A 17,493-nucleotide genomic window follows, 5' to 3' on the forward strand; every position below is an offset into this window, starting at 1 on the left:
GCTGCTTAACATCTTTGCTGGTGACATGGACAGTGGGATTGAGTGCACCCTCAGCAAGTTTCCCAACGACACCAAGCTGTGGAAGGAAGGGATGCCATTCAGATGGACCTTGACAGGCTTGAGAGGTGGGTCCATGCAAACCTCAGGAAGTTCAACAAGGCCAAATGCAAGGTCCTGCACATGGGTCGAGGCAATCTCAAGCACAAATACAGGCTGGACGATGAGTGGATTGAGAGCAGCCCCGAGGAGAAGGACTTGGGGATGTTGGTTGACAAGAAGTAAAATGACCTGGAAATGTGCATTTGCAGCCCAGAAAGCCAGCCTTCTGGTCAAGGGCGTGGATTCTCATCCTCTACTCTGCTCTCATGAGACCCCACCTGGAGCACTGTGTCCAGCTCTGGGGGCCCCAACATAAGAAGGACATGGACCTGCTCAAGTGGGTCCAGAGGAAGCCCAAAAGATGATCAGGGGCTGGAGCACCTCCCTTATGAGGACAGGCTGAGAGAGTTGGGGTTGTTCAGCCTGGAGAAGAGAAGGCTTCAGGGAGACCTTATAGTGACCTTCCAGTACTTAAAGGGGACTACAGGAAAGATGGGGAGGGACTCTTTATCAGGGAGTGTAGGGATACGATGAGGGGTAATGGTTTTAGGCTGAAAGAGGGAAGATTTAGATGAGATATAAGGAAGAAATTCTTTACTGTGAGGGTGGTGAGGCACTGGAACAGGTTGCCCAGAGAAGCTGTGGCTGCCCCCTCCCTGGCAGTGTTCCAGGCCAGGTTGGATGGGGCTTTGAGCAACCTGGTCTAGTGGAAGGTGTCCCTGCCCATGGCAGGGGGTTGGAACTAGATGATCTTGAAGGTCCCTTTCAACCCAAACCATTCTGTGATTCTATGATTCTACAGTAAGGAGTTATATTTAACTGGCATGTTAGTGTTCTAAGTAGCAGTTTATTGTGAATTACTTTTAAAAAATGTGATTTAAATGATTAATCTCTTTCTTTTATGCCTGTTGTATTTTTTTGATAATTATTTTTGTGAGGAAAACCTCAGCCCCCTACAACCAGTATCAAAAGCCAGCATTTATTGTTTAAATCCTCGTGTACATTACCTGATACTTGAGTGTTAGCACAATGTCAAAAAATAGTAGATTTTATGTCCTATATCTCTCCCAAGATGAATGAGACAGGCAAATATTTCAAACTTTAGACTGGCCAGTAAGAAGTTACTTGCAACTATTACTAACTCTTCTACCTAAGGTTATTCTTCCCTCTCCGGCCTCATTGAACTATTCTGTTCCAAAATGCTTCAGCTTATTTCCTAATAACACTCTTGTTATGCATTTATTGAGTGAAATCATGATACAATAACGCCACTACCAGTTTTGCCAGATAAGCCAAGTTTAAATCAAGACATCTAGACAGCTACCATAATTTTTTCTTCATTGGCTATCCTAAAATCTGTGTATCAGAGTTCTCAAACCGGTTTTCATTTTTCAAGCAGCTAAATTCATAACACACTACAGAGCTTATCATCTAGCTTTCCTGCTGCAGAACAAGCAGTTTTCCAGTTAGCTACAATCTTGTACCTTGCTGGCATATACAGTGCTGTATTATGTCTAGCCAGTCAATGCTGTCTCAGTTAAGAAACAGGAAAAAAGACTTCACACACAACTTCACATACTCCATCAGTTTTTCCAGTCACTTCAAATTATTCTCTTTTAATTAAGTAAATTGACATCCTGATATGAACGTGTATCATTATCTCATCTTCACTGCTACATGCCTCTCTCTACTTTTTATACAACATTTGACAAAATCACTGCTGTATGTATCGTAGGGTTTCTCTAACCAACCTGCCAGCCAATTCTCTTTCCATTGTCACTCTCAACAGCTTTATGTGCTAGAGTAATGAAAATGAAAGAAACTGCTGTTCATCATCAGAATCCTGAGGAGTCTCTACATAGACAGGAACATTTAATTTTTAGGCTTTGTTTTAGAATAAATGAGTGACAGAAAAGTAATTGTCAATAGTGTAAAGGCAGACCTAGAAACCATTCACAGGAAGGCCTCTGAAGAGAGAGAGTTTGGGTCATGTACAACATCAGACAAGACAGAGGGGGGATATATGGATTCCAAGAATCACTCTTGCATGAAAGCAACATAATTACAGGGCCAAATTTCCCAAAAGGCCAAACTCATCTAGGTCTAGAAACTCTAGAATAGATGCAAAGATTACTAAGGCGTTTTTGGAGTCTGAGAAGTATTACAAGCTCTAACAGTAGACGTAGCCATTGGATGGTGCTGCAAACTTTCAACAGTAAGCAGAGATAGCTAGAATTACCTTTCTTTCTGGTAGGGGATGGTGAATGTCAGCTTGAGGCTTCTGTATTAAGCGACTTTGTCTAATGCTATTTTTTTTCTAAAAATAATTTATTTTAGACTGACAGAGCTAAATATGAAGAAACTACATTTGTTTTACTTCTTGTCTTCTGGTATTATATGATGCAGTAGCATTTGCCACGTGCTGGAAGAAAATGTGAAACCTGAATGAGTACCTTTTGTTGTTACTGATTCTCTAGTATTTTTGTTGCTTACTGTGAGACACAGAAGGAGTATGAAAAATTAAATCTTGCTTTTAATGAGGTGATATTTGATGCTAAATGCTTTCATATTGTTGCCGTATCAGTCACAGTAATATTTTAATATTTGATTAACTAAATTAGGTAAATGAGGAATGTAATTAAAATGCTAGTCTCAATCTCTAAAATAATTTAAGAAATTAGACAAGTGATGGATCAGTTCACATACTTTACAGGATACAATGAAAAATAACATTACTGTCTCCCACCTAAATAGTAGGTCAGCTGATTGCAACATGATTTAACCCTCCATAGTTTTTGTAAGTACAACACTGCTTTTGGATGGCATTGTACTCTCTTTAAACCAAGCTAAAACAAGACAGGGTTTCGATCAGTTCCAATGACATATAGCTGATGTTCTCAACTTTGTCTCTACTGAGATCTCCTTTTTCAGCTTGAGTGGTCTTGTCTCTTCAGTCAAGCAAAGAACTCCACTCCCCTTTGAAATATGGAAAGCATAAAATCACCCTAATACCCTGACACTAGTTTACCACTCCATCGAGCATTATGACTCTTTGGACTAAAAGCCTTTGAGACATGATGGGGTTTTTTTGTGGTTTCCAGTTAGCCAGTTAGCCGCTAGTGTGGATGAAAACACAGTTGAGTGCATATCCAACAACTAGAGGGAGCTCAGTGCTTTGAAAGACCCCTTCTTTCAGCCTGACTTAGCCATTTGAGAATTCAGTTTTGCTGATTATTAGGTGGAGTCATAAAATCCATGGTAAATAGAATTGTTACACTTAGTGCCAAACAGAGGACACAGAACTGCAAGAGATTTTTTCACTTCCCTGCTAATTTACCTGAAGAAATAATTCTGATAACCAGGAGCTGGCAGTGTTACCCTCACTAGGCACTCTCAGAGCTACATACTGTCTTGGAAATGTATATAGAAAAGTGATTTACCCATCATAGGGGTCCACTTTTTGTTATAAAATAATAGACTATTTATTTTAAATTGACATTATTTTGTTAGCTTGCAGAAATTATGGTCTCTTTTAAGCTTGTAAAATGTATCACCTCTGTAGTACTAGAAATTGCTATTTATAGAACATGTGAACCATAACGAACATAATTATCACACTAAATATATACTAATGTATTATATCATAAAATAGTATGTAATTAGCATGTGAATTCCAGCAGTTTGTTTTAGACTTGCATTTGCATGGTTTTCAGAATAAAGTCTGCAAAGTACAAACTTTTCTTTAGCTCTACATTTCCCTAAAACTGCCAGCATACATACATAGAAGTTGTTGCCTGTTATTTGTTATCTAGACATTGTCTTAAAAAATAGGCCCTGAAACAGGGCAATAGTCCTAGGCAATGACTCAGCATTCTAAAAGGGCACCAGTTAATAAAAGTAAGAATATCTGGGGGCTTTTATACATATATATATATATGTACATACTAAAAATACATAGCATATACATAAGTATGCACATATATGCAAGTCTTATGAGGAGCAGCTGAGGGAAGTGGGGTTGTTTAGCCTGGAGAGAAGGAGGCTCAGGGGAGACCTTATTGCTCTCTGTAACGGCCTGAAAGGAGGTTACAGCAAGGTGGGTGTCACTGTCTTTTCCCAAGTAACAAGTGATAGAGAGGAAAAGGCCTCAAGTTGCGCCAGGGGAGGTTTAGATTGGGTATTAGGAAAAATTTCTTTGTTGAAAGGGCTTGTCAAGCATTGGAACAGGCTGCCCAGGGAATTGGTACCCTGGAGATATTTAAGGACATGTACATGTGGCACTTAGGGACATGGTTTAGTGGTGGTGGACTTGGCAGTGTTAGGTGAACAGTTGGACTCGATGACCTTAAGGGTCTTTTCCAACCTAAATGATTCTATGATTCTGTACACATATACATATAATATAGATGTGTATATGTATATGCATACATATATATATAAAAAATTAAAAACAAAAAATACACTATTTAAAGATTCTCTTTAAGAGAAAACTTTGCTACTTCCTAGGGAGGCAAAAACTTCTCTATCCTATTCACAGGGAAGGTAGACCAGCATAGGAGGTGACCTATATGAACAGACAGGAATAGAAGGATAACCTATATAGCAGGTATCCACATTTCACTGAAAATTGAGAATGTCAGTTATTACCACCTTGTTACCTCCCCATTTCTTCCTGAGTCTTCCCACTGACCATGCTTTACTTGAGAGGTCTCTACTGCTTCCCCTCATTCTCCCTTCCCCTTTTTTTCCCCCTTTGAACTTTTCTGTCTGCTTATCTTTGACTTCAATTTTCCTTAAAGGATTCAGAATGGTAGCAGTGAACTTTTAACCACTGACATTCAAACAGGATCAGAATGATGTCAAAGGAGTTCACACCTCCCTACCAGTATGTGTTTATAGAAAATGACTTGACTTCTGGCTTCTCAAAATGTAAATGCTTGTTACAGTAGGAGAAATATGTCATAAAAAGGAGATACTAAAGAAAGCAGGAGGCTTTGCCCTCCCCCCTTACTTCTCATGCAGTTCACAGAAGGTGCCACATTTCATTTCAGTCTAAAACCTCAGGCTTTGGTTTAAAAAGATCTGGAATATGAAATCTTCTGTGTTCTGTCCTCTTTGGGTCATCCAGGAGTGATCTGGGATTTTCACAGATGTTATCCGTAGAATAACTAAGGAATACTGAGCACTGTATATTAAATTACTATTAGTGTCAAAAGAAGACAAAAAGACAAAAAAAAAAATTAATGCCAGATTCCCCCCTTCCCCAGTTTTATCACGTCAAAAGCAATGGTTTCATGCTTGGTAATGTGTCTTAGGTGATTCATTATCAGCTGTATATAGACAAACAAAATAGGACCTTCAGAAGCAAACCATAAAAACTGTGTACACATGTAATCTTTCTGTTCATACAATTGCATTAAGGGACGAAAGAGAAAAAAAAATCACATTTGTCTGTGTAAAATAATGAAGTTAGCCAACATAAGGAAGTTCCTAAAGAGTCAAAGGATGCATATAATATGGCTTCTTTCTGACATATGAACAAGTGATATTTCAGTAATCAACGGATTCCAAGGCATCTGAGCTCCTCATATACCACCCTAAACTGTTGATGTGTTGATCTGAGATAGCATCGTTGTCACCATCATATTCAGGTACCATTAACAACCACATTTTCAGGCAACTGTGATATTTTAAAAGAAATATCAACAAAAAGATAAACAAAATATTTCCTTCTTGTCAGGGCGTGAGAACATTTAAATTCCATTTCATTTGCCCCCTCAGAGGTTTTGACTGCCTTTTTCACAGCTTGACCTCACCTTACTCTTTTCCTCACAAATTTATCTTCTCACGTAGACACTATAAAACATAGCCATATTGGTAACATTACCCCAAGGATCAATTGGTATTTACTTAATTTGCATGTAACAGAATATCTGTGAATATTCAGTCAGACTACTTATTTCATGGAATAATGAATTATTTATCCATTCACAAACACAGCATTGCATTAATCATGGCCAGACCTACTTTTGCAGTGTATGAGTGATTTTTTTTCAACTCTTACAAGTTTCTTAAATTAAAATGTATTTAATTGATATAATTTAATTTGGGTAGTTACAACTTGTAAACACTGAACTGCAGCTCTACATTAATAATTATGGAATAGCATGTAGACCACTTACAGTCTTGTTATGGTATAAGTGTCCCTTACTTTTCATTCAGCCAAAACTATTCAAATGAGAGATATTCTTTTTCTGTTGTTGACCTGAACAGATTTAAAGCACTTTCTGGTAAGACCTTAAAGGATGAAAACAAAGGAAAAAAGACTAAAACTAAAAGAAGGAGCCAAAATGACAAATGTTCTTGCCTACTCACATACCCACAAACTGGACTATTAGGAGATGATAACTGGTAAAGAAGAATGAGTTGAAATATGATGAATAACAAACACAGGAGACTGGGGAACAAAGCTGTGAAGAAATTCCCAACCAAGCAGTCTAGGTAACTTTCTTGTAAATCACAATTTAAAAGTCCCAAATAGTTGCCAGCACTTTCTGCCTTTGTGTAAGTAGCAGACAATTGTGGTGATAACACTGTTCTAATTCAGCACAGAAATAAATCATCAATTTGTTCAGTTGACACCTCTGGCATAACACAGAGATAACATTACGTATGCCATCTTTCCCCTAGTTTCTTAGTAGGAAACTACAAGAGAATTAACAGTATCTTTGACATACACAGTTTTTGAGTGTGCTCTGCGTATGAATCATAGTGTAAGCCTGAACAATACCACCAGCTGGTGCAAACGTATGGACAATGGCAGGTAGCACTAAACTGTTCAGGTTTAAAATTTAGAACAAAGATTGATGCTCTGCTTTCATTTTCTCTCTACCTGCACTTTTCAGAGATTTCATGGAAATATGTCCATGCCTTTACGAAACTAATTCTCAGAAGTTCAGAAAATTCATTAACAATTTATTTTAGCATCTTAAAATGAGCGCAAATGTTGACAATATATTGAATATTAAAATTTCTCAAGCATTTCTTTATTTGTATTATTTCAATAGCTGTTTTTACACGTTCTATGTTATATTCTGATCCTCCTATCCCTTGGAAGACAGCATGTTTCCTTAAATACATTTATTCAGCATGTCAACTATGTTAAAACTGATAAATTTCATCCTCTCTTCATTAATTCCTATAACTATTTTCTCCTTGTATTTCTCCCCGCACCCCTTCAATCCATTTATAAGAGCTTTTATTCCCATACTGGCAACTGGGAAAACCATTAATGAGTGGAAAACTGTAGTAAGAGGTTTCCTGGTTTGTATCAAGGTCTGCTAGAATGTTCTTTGATAAGTACAAGGACAGCCACCTGAAGCTCTGGCACTAAACTTTCGGGTTTTACAACTGGATTTTACAAAATCCAGTACCACCTACTAGCCCTGAATGATGCTGCAGCTTTCACTCTGAGAAACACAAGGGTTGATACAAAGGAGTTTATATAATAAAGATTGGATATATATTCTCCAAATATTCATAAGTAGGACACTGTAATTCAGTAACTTTCAAGAGTTACCACTAGATTTCTTGATGCTACTGGTCTCTAGTCTAGAGTCTAGCCCAGTACTGCAGCACCACAAAACCAAACTGAATAAAGAATTTACTTTAGAGGAACAACCTGCAGAAGGGAATTCAGCATTCTTTCTTAGTAAGTCTAACAATTCATTCTACCTGACCTTTGCCTTTTGTTGGTTAGTTTCTCTTTCGCATGCCTTCCCCCATCACCAAGTCTTCTGCATCCTGAAATAACAAACAGCTTAAATTAATCTAGAGTTAAAAAAGTTATATGAAACAGAAATTACCTAACAAGGGCATTTCTTTTTGCTTTTTAAATTATTTCCCATAATTTTCTAGGAGCAGAAAAATATTTTCTAGTAGTCTCTACTTCTCCATGGAGGAATTTGACAGCTCAAACTCCAGCAGAGTCAAACCATCTCTGCTCCAATGATACCAGTTTTACACCTGAATTCTTATCAGTCATCCTGAGAGCCATCCTGCAACTATCTCATAAAGATTAAATTACTAATACTAATGAAATACTAATTAAAATAACTTCTGTTACACTTGAAGACAGAGGAAAAAACCCCTGTGGATGGCAAAGAAAATGCCAGCTGGTCAATGAAATCTTGTAAACCCTATTTTAAATATTAACCCACCAGAGCAAAATCAATCTAACATTGGTTATGTATTACAAATAAGGGTTGGCTTTTTTTAAACATAATTTTTCTGTTTACCATTGACAGTGATTATGATCACAAAGCTGCTATATGCAGTCTGTTTGCAATCTTCATAGCATAATGGTCAAATAATGACAGACTTTTATTATTTCTTTTATAGAAAAATAAGTTTGTTGAACAATTTTTGCAAGGTATGTGAAATAGAGAGAAATTATGACTAGATGCACCATATAAACTCTTCAGGTCTCTAAATGAAAATCAAAACTGTGATAGGAAAGTAATACATTGAACAAAATATCTTTTTTCTTCTCTTTTTGGAGCATTGGCTATTCAAAGACAGAAAAAGGCCATTTTCAGTAATGAAACTAGAAAATATATATTGTGCTTAATATGATCTACTCTTTGCACTAAAAAAAAAATCAATAGTATTAAGAAGCAGAATAAATCCCATTATTGATTTTTTAAATAATTTTATTAATAGCTCTATACAGCATAGTGAAACTTTTCTTTAAATCACATCCAGCATAGTTTAGTCACAGGACTCACTTTTAGCTTTATCTGAAACATGGGACCGGTATTTCATTTATACTACAGTAGTTTTAAATAGAGGCAAATGGGGATGCTTAGAGATTTAACATGAATGTTATTAAAATACATTATTACTAGTGAATGATAACAGTTATGTTCTTTCTAGAGATATGAGCCGTAAACTTTCATGCCTGACCTAATTTAGTAGTATTTCATTAAATGAATCTTAAAAAAAAAAAAAAGCCATTTTTGTAAATTCACTGCTGATGTTAGAAATCTCAAGAGTTCTCATTAACAGAAAATTACATTCATGTGATCAAGAAAGCTTTTTGTCATCCTGCAGATGAACTAAGTCTGCGTGGAGTCATGAACTAATTTGAAACTATTTGAAAAAGCAGCTAAAACAAAAAGGGGCTTTCTTCTGATGAGTTCTTACTAAAAAAAAAAAGGAGTATCACTAAGGAAACTGATTATTCATGTGAATAGACAGTTTCTATGAAAAAACTGCAGCTATCAAAAGGTTCCAGACTTGGCACTGCATGTGGTCCATAGGTGCCTGAAGCAGAACTAGTTCCCTTGCTGCATGGTATTTGTTTGACACACTTGCAACTAGCTCTCCGAACAGTCACATAAATGCTTCCAGATGCAGGGAAGTCCTCTTAATTTGTACATGTGAGTGGAAATCTGCATTTTTTTTCTATTATTAAAAGCAGGTTGGCATATCATGAGGTGCTGTAGAGTCAAGTTGATTTCCTGAACTGCTTAAAAGTTAACTGCTATTAGTAATATATACAAATGTAGATAATTGTATATCTATTTTCTATGTATATATCTTTGGAAATATATACTTTTTCATAAATACACATTATTTATGGATCTATAAAAAATAGAGGAGACAGACTTCTGCATAAGACTAACTCATTCTCCATATATATGGCTGGCATATACAGCCATAACTGTATCTACTTGTTGGTCAGGTTCATTGAGGAAGTGGTTAAGAGTGTAAACTGCTGGTGAAGTCTGTTACACACTTGTTATTTCAAGTTAAAAGAAGGGCAGGGAGAAGGAGATGTTTTTGTGGCTGGCTGGTTTTAATTTTGCAATGTTTCTAAAAAGTAAATCCTTCCAACTATATCACAAGGTATTGTCAGCAAAAAGTACTTTTAAATGGTACATCAAATCCCAAACTGCTATCTTCTCAAACAAGTCATAATTTTATATAATGAAGAAGTAGCAATCAATTCACTTCCCATCACCTTATTCGCACAAAAATTAGATTAGTTATTGCCTTCCTTACGGACACTTGCTGCAAAGATATGTCCAGTACATCCTAAATCAGTGGTATTACTGCTGCCTTCCCGGTAGGCTTCGCACAGATTTATTCTACCATAATCTGTTAAATGCAAAGCATTCCTTCAGCATGTGTATTTTACAGATATTGTTAAATCTGTGCTTCTTACTGAAAGCTGCATATTGGCATCAGCTATTTAATTCTTTTACTTTTTTCAGATCATTCTGTGCATCTATTCTAAGATATTCAAGATGACTCCTATGGTAACCTTTAAGGAAAAACATCTGTAGTCTTTACTCAGTAACAACTGCAGAGTCAAACCTCATACTTGATTAATCTTAATGATTCCAAAACTGGAAGCACTTTGGCATGCCTATTGTGCTGAACATCCCTGTCCAAATTACACATTTGTAAATATTTCAATACTGCTTACCATTATTTCTAATGTCCTTCCTACAGTTGATGCCAGTGGGTCTCAAGAACAATAAAACGCCCCGGGGTTGCAGGGAGTAATAGCGGTGGTTCAGGAGGTCCTCCTCACTGGCTCCATGCTCAGCTAAGGTCTTTGCTCAGCGGGGGACACTGGGTTCTCATAGGTGCATGCTCCTAAATACAAAATCAGTATCCTATCTACTTCACACAAAATATGCAGCTGCTGTAACAGATGGTGACCTAGTAAAAAAGGTTAGAAAAAAAAAATCCAGAATAATGATGTTGGTTGCAAAATACACTACTCAAGTCAGGAGAAGGTGGAACTGCTTTGCAAGGGCAGTTCTGAGTTTCTGAGTAACTACTGATAATCAGAAAAAACAGCAGAAGTCGAGGTAAATGACTATTTAACGTTTCTAAGTACAACAAAATTAAAATCTGTGTATTTAAGAAGTTTATTTTTGGAAAACATCAGTGCTAGGCTAGCCTAGATTGTGATGGAGCCAGTTTACAACCATCTTACAAGGATGTCGTTAAGAAAGCAATTTTTCCTCCCCTTTCTTTTCTCCAATACACGGTATCTGCTGATTCATTAGAGGTAGATGAGGTTCCCATCACTGCAGTGACTGGAGGCAGCAGACACGCCCAACAAATAGATGTAAACTAAGAATATGCTATCTTGACAGAAAACGAAAGAGTTCTGCAAAAACAAGCAGTCCTGCAACCTGCAAATCTTATGAGCCCTACTATATTCTGGATTTTCATTTGTAGTATCTCTGCCCTGCGTGGACGCCCTGGCAATATACTAAAGTCCATACTGCATCTTTTCACTCAGTAGTGATCCTAACCCCTATATTTCTCCTTTACCAAAATGCTTCTTTTCCTGAAATTTGAGGTCTGTAGCCATGTCTGCTGCCATGCTTTTCATGGCTCTCCTCCTACCTTCAGGTTTAGCTGAAATTGAAGGGATCAAAAAGGCAAGGTCAACTGAAGACAAATTCCCGTTTCCCTCCCACAATTTTTAATGACATGGCAATTAAAAATATTCTAATGTACAAAAAGACAGGCAATGTTATCTATGTGTGCCTTATGATGCCAGCAAATGACAAAGCTAACAAAAATAGAATTGGAGTTGACTTAAATTTTTGGTGCTATCTGTTTAGGTTTTGTAATGTTTTCTTTTTCACATGCCTCACTGACAGCAGCTGGAGAAAAGTATTATGCCTTACTTTCTAGGCCTGTTCTGCATGTCACTTAAGACTAACACATTGGTACAAAGGAACTAAACCTTCTTTGAGACAAGATTCCAGCTACTCAGACATGCAATGGTTGTCCAGTGGTTATTCTCAGGTGTTGCTTCCCGGCATAGTTCTTTCTGTTTCTGCAGAATAGGACTTTTTTCTTTTTGCAAGTTCTGAAGCTTACTTCAATAAAGAATGAATAAGCTCCTCCTTATTTCAGAGGAATTAAATACTTTAGACAATACACTTGGGGTTACCTGCTAAAACATTCTGTAAATAAGAAAGAATTGTGCATGCATTGTGTGCAGCCTTGGTTTTGTATGCAAGTGCCTGGGTTATGGGTACTATGACCAGAGGAAAAAAAAAATTGATACAGTCCAGGCCAGCTCAGGTCCAACAAGGTGATACCAGCTCTGGGGTACTCCCGGAATGTGGCTCCTGGAGAGGTCAAATAGGACACAACTTGTGTGGTAATGTGCTGAAGCGAAGCCAGTTTGAACATGCCTGCCATGCCCTGCTGGTTCCAACATGTCTTACTGGGTCAGGCAGACCCAGATGCAGCACCTGACCTGGCTCTATGTGTTTGCGCAGTGTGCGCATTCAGCAGTTCTGGGAGAGCCAGTCACAGGTGGCACACCAAGCCTCAGAAGCAGTGCAAATAAATTCTTCCTCAATCTGGGAGAGCTTCTTCCAGTCTGTTTTCATTGCAGGTAATGGAGTGTTGACTTGATTTTAATGCTTCAGAAAATATTTTTTCCTCTTACTGGAAACACTGTAAATAATATTATATTGTATAACGTTTAAGCCAACTTGGATGTACAAATCCTGCCAGTTCCAAAATGAGATAGCTAGCGCACAATGAAGATTAAGAACTTTTTCAAAACTTTCCATAAAAGGCAATTTAATAATGTAGACATCTGTGACTTTCTCTGAGAAACAGGTTTATCTTTCGAAATGATACTGTACTACTTATTGTCTGTCTCTGTGTAACTGAGAAGCACTTTAGACAAATCTTCTATTCTTCTTTCTTTAGCCTGACATGGGCCTTACAGGAACAATGTTTGTTTTATAAGACAGATGTGAAACTCTGAAAAGGCCTTCTGATTTGCTTGTACTACGTTTAACTTCATAGTGAATACTCATGTTTTTCACTTTTAACATTTTCTTTTCCCTCACCTGCATTAGAAATAATTGCTATTTGTATTAGGTATAAAAAATATTTGGCTACACCACCTTCACACTTGTGTTTCTTAAAGACAAAGACTCAGTCTCTTTCTACATTTTGGTGTGTTTATTTTGAGAGACAACATCATTTACCTTTAAATGGGGGCTAACTCCAAGTTACTGAAACCTCTGTTATGGCACTATGTGTCACACATGTTTAAAAAAAAACCCAAAACATATGCATACTTTTACATTCATATTCAGCTGTTCCTCTTTTCACTGTCATTCATTCTTCTTGTGTTAAAGATCTGATGATCAGATTCCTTATTCTTCCAACTTGTTTTTTAAAATAATCTTCTATAACTTTACCATCAGTGAGAGACATGTATTTCTTGTCTTGTGCACTTACTTGGATTTATTCATCTTTTTACCTACTTATTCATGTTTTCCTCTTCAGAAAATGCCCTCGATTATTCAAAAACTGAAATTATATGAATTACACGTTCTGTTTCTACAGATGTGTAGGTATCACAAAGTAATTAACATACAGCTATTCTAGGCTGTAAAACTTTTTCATACTACACAAAGTCCAGGTGCTACAGAAATCAATAGGAAAACTCATATTAATGAGCTGGAACTTCACTGTTAACTCGTTCTAAAAGGGAAATGACAGTTTAACAGTTCACTGAAGATGGGCTACTGTACAGTGTAGTCACCAAAGATCAATATGCAAGCTACTAGAAGAAAAAGTTATTGTAAATCTATGGGGTGCATTGCTGAGGCAATGTTTTTTATAGAACAAATGAGTTTTCCCACACTTTCTCTCAAAAGTGAATTCAGTGTTTATGAAGAATGAATTGTACTAGCTCAGAGAGTCTGCAGGCTGTCCTGATCAGCCTTGTCAAGTCCAGATTTACAGACTTCATCAGACTCTTTAGGTCAGAGTCATTATGTAAAGCTGAGGAGGAAAGGAAGCTAGACAAGACCCCTCTGACAAATTAGCTTAAAACTTCTACAGAAATTACTAACAGTCACTCACCACAGTTGCTTTGCCTGCTTCCTCAGCCATGGCTGAACATCTAGGTCTTGACCAGACCACTACACTAAATGGCAATGGTCCTGTGCACCCCCCACTTGAAATATAATTGCACAGAATTAGCAGGGAATTAAGGACAATAAATCTAGTTCTTATAAGTTTCTTCAAAACACTTTCTCCCACAATGATCAGTACTGTGTAGAAATATAGATTGTATCTCAACAAATTGAGAGAGCTAATTTATAGCCTTAAAATATAAAAAATAAAAATATCCCTTCATATTACTCTGATTTTACGTATTTGAGCACAGACTGTTCTGGCAGAAAATAACAGCTGTCTGAAGTAACTGCATGTTACATCTCCACTGGCACATATTTTTCTATCTAGTTACAGATAATTGTATGCAATTATAACATTTTAGTAATCTCTGTAAACCAGCTAATTTAGTTGTCATTTTTTTTCTTTTTTTTCCCCCTGTTAATTCTCTCCCTCCACTTTCTGAAGAATAAACTGTAATACAGAATGGATAAGATAGGGATTTCACAACTGTTTTTAACAATGTTAAATGTGGACCATCTACACAACCCATCTTTATTGCTATAAATTTTGCCCAGACATTAAAACACTTTGTATTGAGTACGGCTCTCCTTTACCACATAAAGACATTTCAAATTTATCTGTTAGAAAAAATGCAATCAAATGGAGTCAGTGCATTGGTCCAGCTAAATTAAATGTTCATTTAAAACTACAGAGTCAAATATTTCTCAAAATTTGTATTAAAGATGTGTCCCTGAAAGTCTTTTCCCCCCGTATAGCTTTGATTTTCACCCAAAGCAGCTTTACAGATCCCCTCTAATTTAACTCTTCTCAGGACTTGCCCTTCTGGACTGCCAACAGAGCAAGTGCCTTTGCTCCCAAGTTGGTGCATGTGCTGTACTGCACCAAAGGCCTGTAGCACAACTGCAAAGTGATTGCAGATTTTCTGCATTTCATGCACTTCAATCTATGCCCAAGTAGTAAAATCCTTCTATACTGCCACTGTGGGTGGTCTTTTAACAAGCACACATAACAGAGTATAACAAAGAACGTTTCATACAAAAGAAGATAAAGTCATTTATTTGCAAATTTTTATAAAACCTTAATTAGACTAGCTAATTAATGTGTCTACAGCATGTTGATTCTGCCTTTCTCAGAAGGAGGAATCAGAGATACTCTAGGTCTCTTTGAAAATCTTGGCCATTACTCAAATGACTTCAATTCCCATGAGATTTCAGCTTGAAATCACACAGATTTTTTTTTCCCCAAATCCTGCAGTCGATCCCATAAGCAAGAATAGTATGAAAGCATTTAAACAAACCAGCTTTGATTTTTCAGGGCTCAGCACCCAGACAGAAAATCAAGGTTAAATGGAGATGCAAATATTGTACAGTTCTTAGTATCAGGCTATTTCACTGTGGCACTGTAGCTGACCAGTTTTGAAATATATCGAATTCTGGCATCTGCAAGAAATGTGGGGTGTTTTGTTGTCTTTGAGCACTTATTTTCTGTATAGGTTTGCTAATCTACAGAAAAACACATGTAGGTTAGTTTTCACTACAGCTAGTAAAACAAATAAAAACTTCTGGACACAGGCTATGGAACATGAAAATAAACGCTTCTGGGATTTCTGCAATTGTGTGTTTATATAGTCAGTAAAAAAAGGAAGCTTGTTTCCAGTAGGGGCTGTATGACCAATTTTATACAATTCTAGCATTTTAAAGGCAACTGCAATATAGAAAAATGAATAAATGTAGGGTTGTGGAAGGAGTCTACCTGTTTCATCTGTTGAGGGTCATTTAAAAAATCAGGTTCCTATTGTTCTTTCAGTAGGTGGGAGAGTGTTTTCTTGCCAACAGTAGACTTGCAAGTTTCAGTGCCAAAAAACTTTAGTAAAATGTCAGCCTTTGCTACAAACAATATGCAAGCAAAATATGCTTTCTGCTTGTAGATTAAATTACCCATCAAATACAAAGGAAAACAAAAACAACCTAGTCTTGTAACAGATGCAGAAGGCTTCTAGGTAGATCTCATACAATTTTTACAAGCATGAAAGGCGAATGGCTTTCCATGTATAACCAAGCAGTTACAAGGAAACTTTCTGAAGTAAATCCTTTACTAAAAAAAAAAAGTTGTACAAATCAGCTGTGAAGAAATTCAGAAGGAGGTTCTGTGGATGAAAGCATAATGCTTTATTTTCAGACTATCATCTTCCATAAATTTAAGTGCTCAATATTGTACCAGCCAGGTGTCAGAAATGAATAGTGAACCTGCCAGGAGAAATGTTTTCCATTTCTTAACCACCATCCTGGTCCATGACAGAATTGATTGGCTTTTTCACATATACTGCTACTACTGCCAGAGATAAAATATTATCTCTCTTTAAATCACTATCTTTACACCAAATTTGTTTACTTCAAGTGAGTTTAGTATGATAAATATTTTGATTTTTAAAAAGATAAATAATCTAATCCTCAGTACCATGAAGTTCTTTTCTGGGAATACCAGAATACACATTTGACAAAGAACCTGCTTTATAATTTAAGCATAATATAAGCAGAATGTGCAGTACATTTTTCTCTTGTCTTAGTGGTACTTGACCTTTACTTCACTGAATGTGTATCTTAATCTATTACGTACTATATGCTGTTTCCTATAATGAGAATTTGAGTTCTCAGTCTGACTTGATTGCCTTCCACTACGGTTTAAGGTGTCAGTAGACCCAACAAGACTGTTCCACAGTCAAAACACTGATATAAAAAGAACTAATCAGTGACTGGTCACTCTTTAGTAGTCTGCTGTATAGTGTAGCATTTCCTATGGTCTGTGAAACATGAGATCAATTTGCATCACAAAAGCATAACGGTGTTACAGGAAAGTATTTTTTGCATCCCCTTCTTAAAACTCTAAATAAGATCACATGTTGCAAAGGAAGACAAAAGCTTTGCTCTGAACCACATTCCAGTTATTTTTCCCTTCTGTTGTGTTTCTCCCTACTGCCCAGCCCACGCTGATCCAGACTGATCTCATACAAAGGTCAGCATTGCAAGGTGAGGAATCTGCCATTAGGCAGACGAACACTTAATTGAACAATCATCCAGGTCCAAGGGAATCTTTTTTCATTACGTTAATAGACGTTAGGTGTAAAGTTCTTAACTGGGAATAGGCTGCCTCGTGACTTAGACTGTTCTCGGAAGTCAACTTTTTAAAATCTTTGGAAGACAAACTTCTCAAATCTCTTTTGCCATGTGTTCAGTTTTTTAATTAATTCTTTTCAAATGTGTCTGCATACTTCGGTCATATGTCGGCACTGAGAGGTTGTGCTTTTCCTCTTGCTCTGCTTTATCACTAAAATAATAACATAGAGAAAGCATATCACTGATCCAAAGTCATCCATCTCTGTGTCTTTAGTAGCCTTGCAATGAGAAG

At 36.9% G+C, this 17,493-nt stretch overlaps 1 protein-coding gene across 2 annotated transcripts in view; it reads right to left on the reverse strand.

Moving 5' to 3' along the window:
- B3GALT1 (beta-1,3-galactosyltransferase 1) overlaps positions 1–17,493 on the reverse strand; it is a 226,871-nt gene that overhangs the window by 172,553 nt on the left and 36,825 nt on the right. The window contains exon 3 of one of the 2 annotated variants that reach the window (XM_074873331.1): positions 7,839–7,902. The exons of the other annotated variant lie outside the window; for it this stretch is intronic. The gene's annotated coding sequence lies outside the window, so the exon portion shown is untranslated. The remainder of the gene's footprint in view (positions 1–7,838; positions 7,903–17,493) is intronic. 2 annotated transcript variants of the gene reach the window in all.

Source organism: Strix uralensis, chromosome 6 (genome assembly GCF_047716275.1).
Source record: "Strix uralensis isolate ZFMK-TIS-50842 chromosome 6, bStrUra1, whole genome shotgun sequence".
Taxonomy (NCBI): Eukaryota; Metazoa; Chordata; class Aves; order Strigiformes; family Strigidae; genus Strix; species Strix uralensis.